The sequence below is a fragment of the Chiloscyllium plagiosum genome, unplaced genomic scaffold, assembly GCF_037043375.1.
Source record: "Chiloscyllium plagiosum isolate Xiang-an unplaced genomic scaffold, Cpla_swu_hap1 HiC_scaffold_29, whole genome shotgun sequence".
Taxonomy (NCBI): domain Eukaryota; kingdom Metazoa; phylum Chordata; class Chondrichthyes; order Orectolobiformes; family Hemiscylliidae; genus Chiloscyllium; species Chiloscyllium plagiosum.
In genome coordinates this window covers 32,490,207-32,505,758 of record NW_028270167.1, presented here as the reverse complement: position 1 = coordinate 32,505,758, position 15,552 = coordinate 32,490,207, and the positions used below count along the sequence as shown (strand labels likewise).

The 15,552-nt window shown below is 42.4% G+C and overlaps 1 protein-coding gene across 5 annotated transcripts in view; it reads right to left on the bottom strand.

Moving 5' to 3' along the window:
- robo3 (roundabout, axon guidance receptor, homolog 3 (Drosophila)) overlaps positions 1-15,552 on the bottom strand; it is a 564,581-nt gene that overhangs the window by 90,715 nt on the left and 458,314 nt on the right. The gene's annotated exons all lie outside the window — the stretch shown is intronic.

Here is a 15,552-nt window from a genome sequence, read left to right as displayed (position 1 = left end):
ATATTGTCCTTGTTTTTCCCTGTCACTACAGATTACACTGAGGCACCCTTAAGACTACTACACAATTAATATTCTGTCAGAAGCCTTTATGTTTTGTATGTACAAAAACATAGTAAGATAATTAAAAACAGAATATATTGAACTCAGGAGGTCAGGCAACATCTGTGGAGAAAGAAACAAAGTTAAGGACAGTTCGGAGCAGATAGCTGCCATTCTGTTAGAGATTTAATTGGATGTCTGATAAGTTAAATGGCTTTCTCCTGCTCCAATATTCCCAGGTAATAGTTTATATGCAATTACCTACCTTTAGATTGGGGAAAGCATTTGAAATGGAGAAGAGCCTTTAACAGGGGAAAAAGATGGAATGAATTGAGCAGAAAAGCATGACTATAAAAGGAGTGATGGTGTACAGTAGAGGAATGTGATAAGAAACAATATGTTCCAAGTTCTGATGATTCGCCACGGACCTGAAACATAAACTCTGTTTCTCTCTCTCTACAGATTCTCCCTGAAGTGCTGACTGTGTCCACAATAATGTGTACTTATTATAGTGACTTTGGAGGGATCCAGGGGAGATATAAATGATCACAGCAGAATAGCAGAATACGAGGGAATCATTGAAAATTTGGCAAAGAGTAGAAGGCATCCATCAGTCAGAAATGTGGTGGAAGAACAGCTGGTCGATGACACCAGGGGTGTAGTCCATCCCACTAGCTGTATCCTCGAATCCATCTACCAGGCCCGCTGTCAAGGAAAGGCCGCCAGCATTCTCAAAGATCCATCCCACCCTGGCAATGCTTTCCTACAACCTCTACCATTGGGGAAACGGTACAGAAGCTGAACACATGCACCAGCTGGTTTCAAAACAGTTTCTACCCTACTGTTGTTAGAATACTGACTGGACTCAGTAACTCTTAACATTCACCTGTACCTGTGTTTTTGTTTTTGCTGCTGTTTACCTATTATTTACTTATCTATGCTACTTTACTCTGATCTGCCTGTATTGCTCACACGACAAAGCTTTTCACTGTGCCTCGGTACATGTGACAATAAATTCAATTCAATTCCAAGTGGAGAAGCTTATCCAAACACTGGGCAATACCACCTTCACTTCAGGTGGTTTTGGTCCAGCATCTTCCATTATTAGCACTTGCTATCTGAGAGAAAATGAAAGCAGTGGTTAAGGCTTAAAGTTATTAAGCTGAATATTAGCAACATAAGGCAATAAACTGTCTCCATAGAAAGAGGAGTTGCTGTTCCTCCAGCTTCTTTTGTTACAAGCAAGAAAGCCACTGACATACGATCATTCAACGTACTCTGCCATGAACAAAGAAAGGAACAAGAGTAGGCCATTCAGCCCTTCGAGTCTGCTCCAGCACTCAGATCCCGGCTGATCTGATTTTAACCTCAACTCTACATTCCTGCATATCGCCAATAATATTTCATGCCCCTGGTCTTCAAGAATCTGTCTACTTTGGCTTAAAAAAATATTTAAAGGTACAATATCCACTGCCTTTTGAGGAAGGGAATTCCAAATGCTCATGACTTGCTGACAGAGAAAAGACATGTTTCCTCATCAAATGGGTGCCCCACTATTATTAAACTATGACCCCAAGTTCTAGATTCTCCCACAAGAGGAAACATCCTTTCCACTTTCACTCGGTAAAGTCTCTTCAGGATCTTATATGTTTCAATTAAGTCATCTCTGACTCTTAACTTGAGTGGATGTGGCCCCAGCTTGTCCTCATAAGGCAATCCACTCATTCCGGGTATTGGTCTAATAAGCCTTCTCTGAACTGCGGCACGATGGCACAGCGCCAGAGACCCGGGTTCAATTCCCAACTCAGGCGACTGACTGTGTGGAGTTTGCACATTCTCCCCGTGTCTGCGTGGGTTTCCTCCGGGTGCTCCGGTTTCCTCCCACAGTCCAAAGATGTGCAGGTCAGGTGAATTGGCCATGCTAAATTGCCCGTAGTGTTAGGTAAGGGATAAATGTAGGGGTATGGGTGGGTTGCGCTTCGGCGGGTCGGTGTGGACTTGTTGGGCCGAAGGGCCTGTTTCCACACTGTAAGTAATCTAATCTAAAACTGCTTCCAACACATGAACATCCTTCTGTATATTTAGTGACCAGTACTGTACCCAGTACTCAAAACGCAGTTTCACCATTGCCCTGTATAACTGAAGCATAGACTCCCTTCTCTTGCATTCAATTCCCTTCACAATAACATTTGATATTCTATTAGCTTTCCTGACTGCTTGTTATACCTACACAGCAATTTTCTGTGATTCATGGACTGGGACACCCAGACCTCTCTGCCTGAGAATGTGATTTATTAAATGAAGCAGCACAGTAGATGTAAAGAAAATGCATGTATACATATGAACAAGGTCCGGGAGTTGTACCAATTGGATAGGAGATGATATAACAATAGCCAACACCTTCCGAACAACACTAATTTCCTGTCTCAAACCATTTAAAATAAAAATTGACTTTCTTCTTCCAAACTGGTTAGTTTCACAATACTCCACATTATGTTCCACCTGCTGTGTGTTGTCCACTCAGCAAACCAGTCTGTATCTTTTTACTGTCTCTGAATGCCTCTCACATCCTACTTCCCTGCTTAACTTTGTATTATTAGCAAACTGGAATGTTTTCCTCTCAATTCCCTCATGGTAAATAGTTGAGGATCAAGTATCTCTGTAATACTCTAGGAGTTATAATCTGTCACCCTCAAAATGGCTTGTGTCTGTCCATTAACCAACCCTTAATCCATGCTAATATAATCCCACAAGTCCTAATTTTGTGAAGAAAATGTCTTGTGCAGCACTTTTTTGAAAGCTTTTTAAAAAATCTTCTGAATGCACATATCCCATGGTTTCCTCTTACCTACACTACTAATCACATCCTTGAAAATCTCCGCTCAGCTTTCATATATTCATGTTGACTCTGTCTGATCATATTTAATTTTTTAAAGTGCCATGCTGTCATGTCTAAGCCAACAGATTTTAGTTAGCCTTCCTACCACTAATGTGAGGCTAGTATTCTCTCTCTTCTTTATTGAAGAATTGCTTACATTTCCTTCCTTTAAAAGACAAGCCCAATCCTGTGACACCTTCTTGTGACAACATCTCTCGAAGGTCTCACGAATTAGGGATCAGGAGGGTAAACTCGAGTGGAATTTGTCCTCCTTAACTTGAGACATAAAGTTTTAATTAGTCCTTTGGTGCCTTCCTGTTTAAGATGAAAGGATTTTGCTTAAGATTAAGGGATCTAACTTGGGGCTACCCAGATCTGTGTGTGACACCAGTTACTTGCTGGCTCAACAATGAACCAGTACCATGAGTATGGAGAGTAATCCAGTTTGATTCCCTTTCTGATTCTCTCCCCTTATTCCTGCAACTTTTCAGTTCTCATCTCATCAATAAAAATCAGAAACTTGTTGTTAAATGTTCCTTGTAGCATTCTCCATGGCAACATCTTTAATCAGAGTTCACTTTGCAGATAATCAGCACTCTCTTCTTCATGCGGTATGAATCATTGTTGCCTTTGAGATTTGGTATTCTTGCGACTGTGTCCTGATGAGTGCAAGACAAAAAAAGCATCAACAGCATGCCTTGTTTTCCAGCCACATTCATCATGAATCCTTCCAATCCATGCCAATCAGCCAGATGTTGCTGTTCTGCCATAAGTTACATGCACATATGCATGACTGCAGTGAGGGGGCCTCACAACTCAGCCAGCGACATTACTCCACCATCCCTCTTGTGGACTAAAGCTAGACATTTGGAGATGATCCCTATCTACTATCTCCCCCTTAGCTCATTTATCCCTTCCACTTTGAGAAGCAGCCATTTCCCAGAAACAGCAGCTCGCAATTGAGGAGCTGTGTTCTCACACATAGCATGTACATAACTGAAATTGTAACCTTGATCTTTCAACTTGATAGACTCAGGACCACAGAAAGTTGGCTTTGCTTCCAGCTCAGGGTTTCAGGCCTGATATATCAAGTAGAAAACTTCAGAGAGTCGATTTCATCTTTAAAAATGGGAAGGATTAATTTCAGCATCTGACACAGCACAATGGCTCAGTGGTTAGCACTGTTGCATCACAGTGCCAGGGACCCAGGTTCAATTCCACCCTCGGGTAACTGTCTCTGTGGAGTTTGCACATTCTCTGTGTGTCTGTGTGGGCGGGTTTCCTCCGGGTGCTCCAATATCGTTCAACATTCCAAAGATGTGTTGGTAAGATGGATAGGCTGGGATATACACAGGGCTACGGGGATAAGGTTGACTGGGTGCTATGCTTTTTGGAAAGGCTTGCAAAATCAATGGGTCAAATGGCCTGCTCCCACACAGTATGATTCTATGAACATGGGGGAGAATTTTCACGCCACCTGGCTGATGGAATGGAATGCTGAAGAGCTGGTATAAACAGCAGAGAATCACACTAGATTGCCTTCCTGACATAATGCCCATTGCCAGGCTAGTTCCCCAGTTATAGACTGTGAAGTGGATCCACTGGGGATGAGATGGTGGGGTTAGGTGGGGTGGGGGCAGGACAACAGTCCATTTTAAATAATAAATGGCCCATTAAGGTACACTTTATATGGAACACCACCAGCACTTTTCCGACAGTGGCATGGACTCCATCACATTGGGAGGCCACTAAATTTAGGGAGGAGGCAGTCCAGGGACAGGGCAGTACTGGGTCCAGTATAGCTGTAGCTGGATGGTATTAATCCCAAAGAATGGACCACAACATGATAACAAGTTCCAAGCAGACATTGGTTGTGCTCAAGATGAGTTGGGAACCTTTCTCCTTTGTCCAGGCTGAATTTTAATTTGTGCTTACCTCTCTAAGGGCATATACATACTGACTTATCCCCAAGGTCACCAGCCTGCCTCAGCACCTGCCTCTCCTTGTATTCTTCAGAGTCATTGGTCTTGCAATTGGTTTGTCACCATTTAGAGATCTCATGCCATCTTTAATTTGGTGATGAGTCAGAAGGCAGCAATTAGGAGGCTAAATTTGGTAAAATCAACAAACAAGTCCGACCTCCAACAATTGAGGACCCATTTTTCAGCCAAAACCTGACTCTCAGCCTTTGTGACTTCGCCTATTTACTAATTCCAGATTCTTCTCGAACCAGAGCAGGAGCGTTGGGCTGGATGTCGTCCTTGATGCAGTAGGACATGATTAAATGTTCTCATCAATTCAATAACTAATCTGAGTTGTTTCAGATATGTGCCATTTGAGGAAGCAGGCAATCACGAGTCTGCAAGGTGAAAGTGAGGACTGCAGATGATGGAGATTAGAGTCAAGAGTGTGGTGCTGGAAAAGCACAGCAAGTCAGGCAGCATCTGAGGAATAGGAGAATTGACGTTTCGGGCAAATGCCCTTCATCAGGAAAGACCTACGAAGGGCTTATGCCCGAAATGTCGATTCTCCTGCTCCTCGGTTGCTACCTGACCTGCTGTGCTTTTACAGCAGCATAATCATGAGTCTGCAACCTGTTATATATCAAGTGACTTCAATGGAGAAAACTCTGTGTGGAGTTTGCACGTTCTCCCCATGTCTGCGTGGGTTTCCTCCGGGTGCTCCGGTTTCCTCCCACAGTCCAAAGATGTGCAGGTTAGGGTGGATTGGCCATGCTACATTGCCCTGTAGAGTTAGGTGCATTAGTCAGAGGGAAATGGGTGGGTTACTCTTCAGAGGGTCAGTGTAGACATGTTGGGCCGAAGGGCCTGTTTCCACACTGTAGGGAATCTAATCTATAAGATTTCCTAATTATTTACACTATCACACAGTCATAATTATCCCAAGTATATGATATTCATTCACAAAGACAATACTTGAAGCTTTGAAAGTTTGCTGGAAATCTGTTCGCAGATGAGGAGAAATCAGATACTCATTCACAAGGTCCCACAGAGCAACTTATGAATTCAAGTTGCACTTAACAATATATGGAGAATTACTTCGAGCACAGTGAATTATTTTAAATGGGTCATCATCATAGTTAAGAAAATACAGCCTCTATTTTCAAGACAGCAAGATTACAACATTCAAAAGACATCTGGCCGAGTTTCTGAATAGGAAGGTTTAGAGGAAAGTGGACTAATTGCAGGCAAATGGGTCGAAGTTAGATTGGAATTTCCGATTGGCAAGGATGAGTTGGATTAAAGGATCTGTTTCCATGCTGCATGACAACTCTATCCCACAAACCCAAACCCTATCCATTTAGTCTTTTCTTCTACAGTATTGGTCAAGGATGGAGTATTGGCCACTGTACCAAGACACACCACTGCTCAGTAGATTATTAATATCACACCAAGCTAAATGAACAAGTAAAATGACCACTTCTCATCTAAAGGATGATGTTTTAGGCAGTGCAATATCTTCATATGGTACAAAAATGTCATCCTGAATGATGTGCCCAAGTTGCAGAAAAGGGTGGGAACCCACAACTTTGAGTCACAGGCAAGGAAGCTATTAACCAAGCCACGTTATAGAGTTATAGAGATGTACAGCACGGAAACAGACCCTTTAGTCCAACTCGTCCATGCCGACTAGGTATCCCAACCCAATCTAGTCCCACCTGCCAGGACCTGGCCCATATCCCTCCAAACCCTATCTATTCATATACCCATCCAGGTGCCTTTTAAATGTTGCAATTGTACCAGCCTCCACCACTTCCTCTGGCAGCTCATTCCATAACCGTATCACCCTCTGCGTGAAAACGTTGCTCCTTAGTTCTCTTTTCTATCTTTCCCCTCTCACCCAAACCAATGCCCTCTAGTTCTGGACTCCCCCAACGCAGGAAAGAGACTTTGTCTATTTATCCTATCCATGCCCCTCATGATTTTATAAACCTCTATAAAGTCACCCCTCAGCCTCCGACACTCCAGAGAAAACAGCCCCAGCCTATTCAACCACTCTCTACAGCTCAAATCCTCCAACCCTGGCAACATCCTTGTAAATCGCTTCTGAACCCTTTCAAGTTTCACAACATCTTTCCGATAGGAAGGAGACCAGAATTGCATGCAATATTCCAAAAGTGGCCCAACCAACATCCTGTACAGTTGCAACATGACCCCCAAACTCCTGTACTCAATACGCTGACCAGTAAAGGAAAGCATACCAAATGCCTTCTTCACTATCCTATCTACCTGCAACTCCACTTTCAAGGACCTATGAACCTGCACTCCAAGATCTCTTTGTTCAGCAACACTCTCTAGGTCCTTCCCATTAAGCGAATAAGTCCTGCTAAGATTTGCTTTCCCAAAATGTAACACCGCGCATTTATCTACATTAAACTCCATTTATCACTCCTCAACCTATTGGCCCATCTGATCAAGATCCTTTGTAATCGGAGGTAACCTTCTTCGTTGTCCAATACATCTCCAATTTTATTGTCATCTGCAAACTTACTAACTATACCTCTTATGCTTACATCCAAATCATTTATATAAATGACAAAAAGTAGTGGACCCAGCACCAATCCTTGTGGCACTCTATTGGTCACAGCCTCCAGGTCTATTAAACAACCCTCCACCACCACCCTCTGTCTTCTACCTTTGAGCCAGTTCTGTATCCAAATGGCTAGTTCTCCCTGTATTCCATGCGATCTAACCTTGCTAATCAGTCTCCCATGGGGATACTTGTTGAACGCCTCACTGAAGTTCATATAGATCATGTCTACCGCTCTGTCCTCATCAATCCTCTATGTTACTTCTTCAAAAAACTCAATCAAGTTTGTGAGACATGATTTCCCATGCACAAAACCGTACTGACTATCCCTAATCAGTCCTTGCCTTTCCAAATACACGTACGTCCTGTCTCTCAGGTTTCCCTCCAGCAACTTGCCCACCACCGTGTTAGGCTCACTGGTCTGTAGTTCCCTGGCTTGTCCTTACCACCTTTCGTAAACAGTGACACCACGTTAGCAACCTCCAGTCTTCTAGCACCTCACCTGTGACTATCGATGATACAAGTATCTCAGCAAGGGGTCCAGGAATCACTTCCCTAGCTTCCCACAGAGTTCTAGGGTACACCTTGAGACTCTTGTGTGTTAAGTGTCATGAGGGGAGAGAAACACTTTTTACCAAAATAAGGCATTGAGGGCTTTTCTGCCATTACGCACCTCCCATTAACCATTGAGTCCATTACCCATCCTACTTGGTACATCCCAAGGCCATGCCATCAGTTACAGATCCACCTATTTCTCACCCCATATTGACACACTCAGCTGTAGTTTACACATCCATTATACACCCAGTCTATAACATGCCAGGTGATAGTCAGCCACACATTATCTACCTGTCCCTTGCACACTCCGCAGTCAAACATGCTTTCATTACAATCCCAGCCCATTATACATCCTGGAAGAATTCCCTTTTCGTTATAATCCATGGCAAGTAAATCGCTACAAAAGGAGGGGCTTTTTTTTGCCCACAAGTGTGGCTTGAATTTGAATTCAGATCCCTGTTCTCAGTTCCCATTTAATTTTCTATATTTCCAGCTCCTAAATGTTGTCAGTACAAACAACTGGTTCAGGGCTTTCAACTATTAACACATTCTGAGGAAGGGTCACTGGGTGCGAAATGTTAACTCTGTTTTGACCCACAGATGCTGCGAGACCTGCTGAGTTTCTCTTCTTTGAAATACTTAATAACAGACAAAATTCAAATTCACTCTCACTCCCTGTGTTTTGAATCTGGATTCTGCAGTCACTTATACGCTTACTCTGAGAATATCCATTATTGAGGGTATTATCTGTGAATCAGTGGCATTCTTAGTTTAGATTGCTGTGTAGTCAAACACTGCTCCAGGCACCTAGCCTAATCAACATGAAAATACCTGTCATCTTTGGTGGATGTAAGAGGCCAATCAACTATTTTGCTGAAGTACATGTCAGTTCTCCAGTTTCCTAGCTATCTCTCAACAAAGACCTCAAATAATACCTCTTAAATTAATTTAATCATTCATGCAATAATTGTGGAATGTGGGCAACACTAACAAGCCTAGAATAAAAACAGAAATCTCAACAGAAATCTGGCAGCATCTGGGTTCAGAAAGCGAAGTTAACATCTTGCATATAGTGACCCTCCTTCAGAACCCTCGAAATATTAACTCTGCTTTCTCTCCACAGACATGCTGTGTCTCTCCAGAAATTTCTGCTTTTGTCTCAAATGGAGAAATATCTGACAGATTTTAGATAATTGAACTAGCAAATTGCAATGATTACCAGCCAAACTGAACCAAACTGAAGTGCCATCAGAACTGGAGAACAGTCACAGTACTTGAAACATTAACTCAGCTTTCTCTTCACAGATATTGCCAGACATGCTGCATTTCTTTAGCCATTTCAGTTTCTGGCATCTACAGTTCTTTGTTTTATATTAACATGGGCTGCTCATCCTCATAGCCTTTGAGAAGATGAGGATGAGCCACATCCAGCTCGGCCCCTTCAAAGATAAACTAAGAGCCAACAATATTGCTTGGGTCTGGAGTTACATATAGATCAGTAGATTTCCTTCCCTAAACTATATAACTGCACCAGATGGGCTTTAATGGCCATCCAGTCACTCCTACTGAGACTAGCTTTCTATTCCAGATTTGTTTAACAAATTGAATTTACAACCTAAAACGATATGTTCAGAGATGCATCCTGATCATTACTCAGGATTACTGGCTCAGCAACTTAATCATTGAGCTCTCAATCCTACCACATTGCTGTATCTCGCAGTCTGCCTTGAAATTGTCTACATAACCACAATGACTACACTTCAAAAATACTTCACTGGCAGAGACGCACCCCTGAGGTCATGAAAGATGCTATATAAATGCAGTCTTACTTCTTTAATACATTCATCAGATTTCCTGAGAAATGATCGATCATGAGACAAAAACACAAAATTACAGTTCATAAAGTTTGCCCCAGGCTCAAATAATATATGAGATCATATGCAGAAGTGGTCATTGTTCTCAGTGGTAGTTCAAAAACTGGACAGCATCTATTTATATCTTCACTCACGTTTGTCATACTTCTGGATCAAGATCTTGGGATCGTCAGCTACAGGTTGGGCTAGCATTCCTTCTAATTTATTGCAAGGGGTCACCACTCAGGCAAGCTCCCACCCCCTACTGCAAATTAGCATCTGTCATAAGGAAATGTCATCCACTACACAGCCTGATTAAAAGTCAAAGACAGTGGCATTATTCTGCCAGCCCATAATGCCAGAAAAGGTCAAAGTTTGTACTAATATTCTCTCCAAGGACATTAAATTGAACCATTTTATAAAGACTTGAACTATGTCAGGTCCAAACAGTGATTGATTCAAAATGTGAAGGTCTTTCATTCAGTATAACAGCAGAAAACACTCAACACATACAAAACAAGGCTTTCATCTCATTCACTGTTTGAAGGGGCTCTGAATTGCAGAGGTATCCGAGGATAATGTGGATAATTCCTTGTGATAGCTGTAAGCAGTGATTCATATGATTTCTGTAGTACAAAGAAAGCAAAATGCTCAAGGTTGGCCAATGATTACAATGGCATTTTGTAAAAGAACCACCTTTTTTAAACAATACTTCACTCACCCAGTTAAAGGAAATAAAGATACACACGTTTTGAACAAAGGGAGGACACTTTGGCAGGGCGTGTGTTATATACCTTTCCCTCTCCTCTCCTAAATGCCACAAAACTCTCATTACCTCATTCTTGAAAGCCTTCTATATGTCAGATGTCCCTTCACCTGCCTCTCCCAATCTCTAACGGATACATGCACAGACTGAATAAGAAGACTCTCTTGAACACACTTCACAAATTCCTCACCATCCACTCTCACAATGGTAGTCCAGGTCTGTGTTTGGAAAGTTAAAATTCCCTGCCATTAGAACCGTACTAATCTTGCCCTTGACAAAGTGGCTCCTCTGCTCCACCAGTTCTTTTTCTGTTTTTAGCTTTTCTGCATTTTTCTTTCAACTTTTAACTTACCCAGAGGAGAATGGAGGAGGCGACTCCAGACTGGAGCCAAGGGCGTGGTGCTGGAAAAGCACAGCAGGTCAGGCAGATCCGAGGAGCAGGAAAATCGACCATCCTCGGATGCTGCCTCACCTGCTTTGCTTCTCCAGCACCACACCCCTGACTCTAAACACCAGCATCTGCAGTACTCACTTTTGTTTCGTTGACTCCAGACTGGAGGCCACTGCTGGCGAGTACTGGTGGCAAGAGGACAAAGAGGAGGCTGGTGCAGGTGAACCAAGTCCCAGAGCGAAGGCTGGTGCGGGGGGAACGGGAGTCCTGGAGCAGAAGCCAGCGCGGGGGAAGGGAGTTCTGGAGAAAGCACATCTTGAGAGCCGGTGCAAAGTAGACTGCAGGCTTGGAGTGGAATAGAGTCGGTTGTTGGACTAGGGTCTGGCGTGGGCAGTCAGAACACATGTAGAAGCCCTGTGCTAAGCTATTACAATGTAATGTCTATTTGTAATTTGTTCATCTGACTGTAATGTTTATCGTTTTAACTATGTCACATACTATGAATCTATGCTTATACTATGAATCACTGTAAAGGAATGCAACGACTTCGCTTTTTTATTCCTCTTTGTCGATCTAACATTTGTACCTGGGTGCTTTTATCTAAGATGGTGCAATCAGAGACGATATTGTCAGTTTTTCATTGTACTCCTGTACTTGAGTGCACATGATAATAAAGAATATTCTATTCTATTCTAATGTTATGTAAACAAGTGCTGAGATATATGCTCATAGTAGTCTTTTTTTACTCATTTTGTAAGGAAGTATCATAATTTTGCAAACTTGTGGTTCACCCTTATTGCTAAAACAGAGGAGGCTTTATATTTGATGAAATCCCAGTTGCATTAACTTGTTAGCACTGAACAGGTCATTGCAGAGAGATTGTATTGTGCATCAAACTTGCTCTATACATAACCTGAAAGCACTTCATGGAAGAAGTAGCTTTACTCTGCAATTATCTGAGACTGTACTTGACCTGAAATAGTTGTTGAGACGGTGCTGAGGATGCTTGATTCTGAATCAAATTGAAAAGGCACTTACAGTCAGACTGTCATGGAGATGTACTGCACGGGAACAGAGCCTTCGGTCCAATTCGTCCATGCGGACCAGATATTCTAAGTTAATCTAGTTCCATTTGCCAGCATTTGGCCCATATCCTCTAAACCCTTCCTAATCATATATCCATCCAGATGCCTTTTAGAAATCTGGATGGATATATGTTGGAAATGTACCAATCTCCACCACTTCCTCTGGCAGCTCATTCCATACAAGCATCACCCGCTGCGTGAAAAGGTGACTCTTAGGTCCCTTTTATATCTTTCTGCTCTCACCCTAAACCTATGCCCTCTAGTTTTGAACTCCTGCACCCCGGGGAAAATACCTTCTCTATTTATCCTATCCATGCCCTTCATGATTTTATAAACTTCTATAAGATTGCCCCTCATCCTCCAACGCTCCAGGCAAAACAGCCCCAGCCTATTCAACCTCTCCCTATAACTCAAACACTCCAACCTTGCAACATCCTTGTAAATCTTTCCAGAACCCTTTGATGCTTGGTGGGACAGTGCAGATGAAGCTTTACTTGGAACCTAACCCATGCTACATCTAAAATCATATAAAAGCACAGAAATTACAGCACAGAAGCTGACCATTCTAGTCATAGAACTAATCTAGTCCCACTTCAGCTCACAATTTCTTCTTAGATTTGATTAGGTTCCCTGTAGTGTGGAAACAGGTCCTTCGGCCCAACAAATTCACACCGACCCTCCAAAGAGTAGCCCACCCAGACCTACTTCCCTCTGACTAATGCACCTAACGCTATGGGCAATTTACCATGGTCAATTCTTGCAACCTGTTATTTCTTTTCAAAAATATACCTAATTTCCATATTAAAGTCTCTGTCTTGACAGCCAGCTTTGTTTGAGAGCTTTGCAATAACACTTGTTACGAAAAGAAAACAATTCCAACATCTCTGTTCATTCCTCAAATGGCAATATGGAGTTTTTAGCTTCTGGTTGGAGGCTAACCCTAACCCTATCGCTTCTTAAAGGGAGGATCCAAGAAGTCTTCAAGTGCAAAATGAGCAGCAAAGTTGTCACCAAATCTTTTGAAACTTCAGAAAATGTGTGTGTTAATCCATCAGATTGACACTTGCTCGTGGCAACAGCCTGTGGGTGGAATGTTTTAACTTTGGAGGTGGGGGAGGGGAATTGGTGATGGATGTCATGCTGCACCTACCACACAGTTCTGACTGACCCAGGAGAACCTCCACTCTTACTGTCTGCTACATGCAAATCGGGAAGATTGACGATAAATATTTCTTGTGCGTGTTATACGGTGTCGAAGCAGGCCATTCAGCCCATCAAGTCCACACCAACCCTCAGAAGAGCATCCCATCCTAACCTGCCCCTCTCCATCTCCATAACCCTACGTTTCTCATGGCCAATCCATCTAACTTGCACATTTATGGACTTAGGGAGGAAACCAGAGCACCCTGAGAAAACCCATGCAGATATGGGGAGAATGTGCAAATTCCATACAGAACAGCTGCTCGATGCTGGAATCAAATGCGGGCCCCTGGCACTGTGAGGCAGCAGTGCTAACCACTAAGCCACCATGATACACATTTCACGGTCATCAAGTCTTGAAACTGGTCTTGAATTTGGAGCTTTTGACCCAGAGGTTGGTGAGCTATCTCTGAACAGCAAGTCCTCTGGTTATGGCTTTTACAGCTGGGCGACCACTATAAAAGGTTCAGGTGGTGCCCCTCTACAGGACAGCAAATCGCTTCTTTTGCACCTCAGCAGGCAGGGGTTGCCTTGTCTGGAATGTTGGTCATGAGCTAGCCACTGGACACCTGCTTCAGACGCCTAAGTGGACTAATGGCAGTGAGAGAAACTGAAGGTCAACTCTAAAATTCTGGTCTACCTCCTTTAATTGCAATGAACAAGGCTCACCACACTTTTAGTTCTGTCAGCCTCTGTTCCTGCCTATGGTGGAGCTCAAAGATTTTCACCTTACTGCCTGATTGGAGTACTGTCAATGCCTTAGGAACTAAATCCCAGCAGCTGTCTTCATCTTTAGTAAAATAATGGAAGACATTTGGATGATGTGAAAGAAGGAAGTTCCAAAATCTCTTTACAATCAAATTGTAAGCAGCGCATAATTATTGTTCTTACTTCGTGCACAGACAGATCCCACAAACAGCAATGGGATAAATAACTGGATACCTCTTTAATTTTCAAATACAGTCTTCTACACCTAACCAACATATATAAGAATGCGGCATTAGCTCTGCACTGAACTCAAATGGATGCAAATTGTCCAAAGATCACATTGTATAATTGTATTATTCAAGATTTAACATTGAATCAATGAGATCATATACCACTCCAATACATAAAAATGTAGCCAACATCTATGTCAGTAAGAACACACATCATCTGGAGATCACTGAAAATGCAGAGCACTCCTGAATCAGTGGGGATATAAACAACTCAGATAAGATTATTAATATATATCACTTCTACATCAATAGGACATAACAGTCAAAGTCAATGTGAATGAAATCTGCCCCAATTCAGGTGGGGAAACCTATGCACAATTAATTTATTTTCCAAACTAATTGTCAAATTAAACATGCCTTTAAATTTAATCTCTTAATTGATTAAAACATCTTTTCCTGTTTCAACCTTTTTCTGCATTCTGCCTGGCTTCTTGAAATTAAATGTTGATTAAAAAGACAATGTTATCTGATGTACATTGGCTTTAGAGGTGACAGACTGGAATGAGCGCCTTTAGGACATTCAGCAACAGGGCTGCGCATGGGTGATGTTAATGAACCAGCTCAATTACATGGGAACTGTGCATAAAAACCAAGGCAGAAGGAGCTGTTGCCACTCAGCAGCTCTGCATTTGCAATTCTGAGTGTGTTTCAGCAGCAGATTGTCCCTTTCTCTGAGCTCAGTCACATGACCTCCCTGAGTACCCCCTGAATCACTCTGACCTGATGAGGCTGTCTCCCGGGGGACCATTAATTCATAGTCGTCTCAGAAACTGCCTGACAGCTCTAATTTTTTCTGGGCAAACAGCCACAGCAGCAATAAAATGATGCTATTACCCGCACAGGGACAAGGAAGATGCATTAACCCCATGACTTCGGGACAATGAAAGCACAAAAACGTTAAATATTTCACTCCCAACAGACTTCAGCATCAATTTTTAAATAAATGTTCAGCATGACCACAAGCTTTTATGACTAATGTATGACTGGCCTCTGTTTTACCTTGTTGGTGAATGTGATTCTATTGCATGAATGAATGCAGCTGGAATAGCAAGGTAGCAGCCATTTTGAGCATCATAAGTGTCAAAAGATTTAAAACAGCACCATAGCTTCCTTTGGTTCTGAGATAATTGTTTAAAAGGGTTTCTTTGTACATTTGTAAGTCAAATGTTATATTTTTAACCCTGCTTTTCCCTTCTACATTCCTTTTTTTCCCAGGTCAAGTTGTCCAGATGA